Source organism: Liolophura sinensis, chromosome 10 (assembly GCF_032854445.1).
Source record: "Liolophura sinensis isolate JHLJ2023 chromosome 10, CUHK_Ljap_v2, whole genome shotgun sequence".
Taxonomy (NCBI): Eukaryota; Metazoa; Mollusca; class Polyplacophora; order Chitonida; family Chitonidae; genus Liolophura; species Liolophura sinensis.
Genome location: NC_088304.1, coordinates 6,782,336 through 6,787,334, shown reverse-complemented (window position 1 = coordinate 6,787,334; position 4,999 = coordinate 6,782,336). Strand labels below are relative to the sequence as shown.

General features: G+C 38.4%; 1 long non-coding RNA gene across 1 annotated transcript; it reads right to left on the bottom strand.

Annotated features, from left to right (window-relative positions):
- Positions 1 to 224: 224 nt before the first annotated feature.
- On the bottom strand, positions 225 to 2,014 carry LOC135476305 (uncharacterized). The gene is made up of 3 exons (XR_010445114.1): positions 1,895 to 2,014; positions 824 to 926; positions 225 to 298 (listed from the first exon to the last, which is right to left on the bottom strand). It is a non-coding gene; the product is annotated as an uncharacterized LOC135476305 (long non-coding RNA).
- Positions 2,015 to 4,999: the final 2,985 nt, after the last annotated feature.

Sequence of the window (4,999 nt, the reverse complement as noted above, 5' to 3'; positions counted from 1 at the left end):
AATAATATACGGTAAATAATAAATACAATGATTGCAAAGGTGCCTACTAAATATAACACGAGGTTATTTGAATTTTGTGATTTGAGTTGTTTATTTACACATACACACAAAAACAGCAAACTTGAAAGTTTATTTCATGACAGAAAATCTAATTAGCGAACATCTACAGCTGAATGTCTTGCATCAATGCTGACACAAACAATTAATAGTGGTAAATAATTGATGTTACTAGCACAAAATAAGTTTCGCTGGCTTGATCGATGACTGTTTTACAGTGCACACAGTCTTGTGAAGAACGCTGTAACAAACACAAAATTACAGTATAAATATTACAACATGAAGAGTTAAACCATAGCAACGACCCCAGCGTGATAGTTGGCAAATGGTCACACGTCACCTGTGAAATACGGCTACAGCATACAGTGTAAAACCTGAACAGCGACCACAGCGTGATAGTTGGCAAATGGTCACACGTCACCTGTGGAATACGGCCTTTTGTCAGTTTACCTCAGTTAGGGTTATATTCTTAGTGCTAATGTAATCTTTATTGTCAAGAACAACACTCTCGGACAACAACTTATTTTTGACCTTTGTGATACAGTTAACGCCGGATACCTCCGTTGGAGAGTGGTTTAGGTGCTGGCGCAGCACACTGAGCCAGATACCTCTTACCAATGTTGAAATCTAGCTCGTGGCGACTTCCTCTCCACCATAATACCGGCCGCCTTCACATAAATGAACTATTCTTGGACACGGATAAAGCACCAATTAATTAAATACATAAAAACAACGATGTTCTGTTATTTGGAACAATGTGGTTTACCATCCAAAGCGTTGTCGATTCTTCGTTTGTTGGCTCTGCTGAAGCGTATACCTATGATCCTGTAGGAATAGCTATATACGCAAAACGAGGCAAGGTCGTCACTCTGCAAAACCAGTCAGACAACAGTTCAAGAGGCTATACAGGAAATGTTTCTAACGGTCATCCATCAGCGCAAATCCAGTCGGATTTTTGCTATTATTTCAGAACAATCAGGATAATTTGCTTTTAAACAGATGTTACCGTTCGAAATCAGTATTAAAGGCCGTACAATTTATAAAGCGGGTAGCCTTATAACTTTTTTCAAACTTTATTTCACTTTAAATATTATAGGCACGAGTCTGATATTTTCCTCAGAGTAGTTATTCTTGGTAAATACAAAAAAAGTAATTTGAACCTGGAAAACTCTCCGCTATAGTCTCTTTAATACGAAATGAAATTAATTAATGTATACAAACCAAAAAACTGCGAGGATTCTGAAGCCATCTCTGTGCCATCTGCTTCAACATGACTCTACATTCGGCCCATCCATTAATACCTGCTAACGCCTACTCTCTCTGTACAATCCCTTAAGTACATGTAAGAAGCCAATCTGTTCATGATATTGAAGATAAACCCAGTTTTACAGGTCCATCTGAACAAAGGCCAATTTGCCAGGTTAAGATTAAGCCTACTTTACAGTCCTCTCTAAGCAACATGTAATTCCAGCTTTCACATCCCTTGGATTGAACTCCTATTTTGTTATGTTACGTGTAATCCTTCTGTGTTAGTCTTATTTGGTCCTTTTTGCCTTTAACTATCATTTGTGATGAAATATTTTCATCATTTTGGTGGGAGGAACCGGTCGGAGGCCGGGAGAAACCCACCAGCATCTGCGGATAGCTGGAAGACCTTCCAACGCTCGGCTGGAGAGGAAGCCAGCATGAGCTGGACTAGAACTCACAGGTACCGCATTTGTGGGAGGCTGCTGGGTTATTGCACCGCACTGGGTGCTAACCGACTCGGCTACAGAAGCCACAAATTAGGAGCTCAACACAAAGGGCTGAAAACAAAAAATTAGTTAGAAAGTCCTACCGTGCGATTAGCATTAGTTCCTGAGGAGCTGATATCTACAGCCTTAGAGTCGTCATCTAGCTGTGTGGGCAGTGAGAAGATACCAGCAACAAGGAGCAGGAGAAGACAGGTAAATATCTGTACCTTCATCGTGGCCTAGGCGGTGAGGCTATACGGGGCAGAAATTATCATCAGCAATGTTAGACAAAAAAGACAGGTAAATATCTATACCTTCATCGTGGCTTAGGGGGTGAGGCTGTACAGTGCAGAAATTATCACCAGCAAGGTTAGGCAAGGAATAAAGTTAAATATCTGTACCTTCATCGTCGCTTGGGGCTGGAGCGGGGAGTGGCGTGAGGCTGTATTGGGGTGAAAATTATCGATAAATATCTGTACCTTCATCGTGGTTAGGGAGGTGAGGCTGTATGGGGCAGAAATTGTCATCAGCAAGGTTGTGGTCTCAATTTCCATCCACAAAACATTTAAAACTGAACTCAATTATGTATTTTCACGCATTTTAGTGATTAATGGGCTGATTATTGTTTAACGCTTTGTTCAGGATTTTTACTTGTATGAGGACGGTCAAGTTTATGGAGAGAGGAGACCGCATATTCAGTTCAACTTATACATAAACAAAATAAAAAAAATACGTTAATGAGTAAAGAAGACGTCCAAGAAGAACTCATATTCACTTAAATTTCTAAAGATCTGGAGAGACATTATTCACGATGATATCCACCTTGGGTGGAACGCTGAGGATTTCTAACGTTCCATGGGCTTTCTGTTACTTACATGGCTACGCAAAACCTAATATAATGCTAGCTTTCCCGCCAATGCAAGAGGGGATAAAGAAGGGGTAGATTATATATCCCAACTACGATTTCTAAAGTCTCAGAACGATCGATATCTGCCCAACTGGTGACCAGTTGATGTCAAATTCTCATGAAGTTTAGCTTTCCAAACAGTGCCACACTATAGATGAGCTCACAGAAGACAGAACAAGAAAAAACGCGCCTTCAAACATCGTATGCCAAATTCTCCACTTAAAGTCAATGCCCATGCATGCATCAAGAAACACAATTTTAAAAAAAGAGGGGTGGGGTAAAATAAAGCAAGCGTTAGCGGAAAGATCAGGAAAGTCCATTATAGCGGATCTGTACATGATTCTTGTCATAAACCTGTTATTAAATCTTGTAAAACATAAACAAGTTTCTTCAACGGAGAAAAATATAACTAACAAACAAATAAATAAATATTAATAAGAGGACCTTCTCTCTTACAAGATTTTAACTTTACTTACTGCTTATATATTAATTCTTACATATTTCTTGGGGAAATTCTTTTCTTTGTGACATATGTTTTGAGATTGTCGATGCCCCAACATAGTTTGCGATTTGTATACGAATGTCGGACTTGACGCATATTGATGGTTCCATTATTTTTCTTTTCTTTCCCTTTAACAAACTGGTTTGTTAGTCCGATATTTTTCAAAGCTCTGCCTTGTGTATACAAAACTCATATTTCGTGAGTCATTTTAAAGTTACAACGTAAAACTCAACGATATTTTGCTTCAACACATTATCTGCGGCGTCCCAATATCTCGCAAATCTGTAGTTTCCAATTAGAGTACAGCCTAACGAAATTATTAGCTTGTTTACTGTGGCGTGTAAGAAAATAGAACTTCTGCTTCAGGTAACAATGAAACGATCAAATTCCTCGGAGATGCTTCTGACTTAAACTAAAAGTAATCGACATTTTTTTCATAAATGCATGCATTTATCAACTATTCTGATTGACACAATATTAGTTCCATGAATTGATGGATCTTTCGGTGGCCAGTCTTTGGAGTGGAATAAAACTTGCCGGATCGTGACGAAACCCACTCACCTTGCCACGTATACCTGGGCACAATACCTATCCTAAGGTGGATAGCTACAGGGCCGTTCAAGAAAATACTTGAAGTATTTCTCGTCATTTTTTGAAGAGAAACTTGCACAGGTGGAAAGCAATTGTTTCAGATCCATAATTTGGCTTTTACCTTGGTTAAATTAGTAATATTTAGGATACTTATAATATTTTTTTTGCCGACCGAGATATTGTATTTTTTTTTTAATGGAAGTAACGATAACCTCGGTGCCTCTATGGTTACGGGGAACAGAGATTCCATCTCGATCTTCTAGTCATTGTTTCTTGGAACATTATCTTAGGGATGCATGAGAAAAATTCTAAATATAACGTTAAAGGCATGGAAAAATATGGGAGACAATATAACATTTTTCTTCAATGAAAGTATTTTTGATAAACTTCACATCCTTTTCACGACTCCTTTAATACTTCCCCTAAAAATAAAAATTAGGAGAAAAATATATCGTAGCGTGGCCAAGTTGTGAAATCTCAAAACAAAATATTGATGCCTATTGCACATTTGCACCATTGTTTTAATTTGGAAGTTTTGGCAGGATCCAAAAAAAAAGAAAGGCGTGTCTGACTTACCTTGTTAGAAAATGTCTGTTCTGGTCAGCTCTGGTCTTGTCTGAACGGTTGATGGAAGCGGTATTAAATCACTGTGCTACTCTTGCCCTTATATACCCAACATCTACCATATCCAGGGACCTGCAAAAATAATTGCGACGCAATTAAAAGGAGATGCCTCCGGGGAAGTTGCTATAGACTGACAGATTTGCCCGGAGGTAAAAGCAGATGATCAATTGTGTTTGTCAGTTGAAAAGTTCATGTCAAGTCTTGCGACACCCAAATAAATAACACCGTGTTCTTTGTGAAGTAATGCAAAACTTATTTCTTTCCACGTCTCCCGGGGTTGTTTCGAAATAGTTTGTGTATTTGCTATCTATCTACATCGCTGAGCAAAAATGATAAAATGTGTAATTTTCTGTCTTGGGTCAGCGTCTAAAGGTCCAACATTTCTTAGACAAAATTGCAGGATTTCTGTGTTCTGGTGAGAACTACAGACTACGGAATGAATAGAGCAGTTTTGAGATCAAACTCTTTTGTCGCCGAAGGTAGAAAAAGTCCTGATATATCATCTGAGTTGTCAACAATGTTAAACAATGTTACTGACATTATAGAAAATTATGTCCCAATATATGTAATCAGATGAAAACAGAA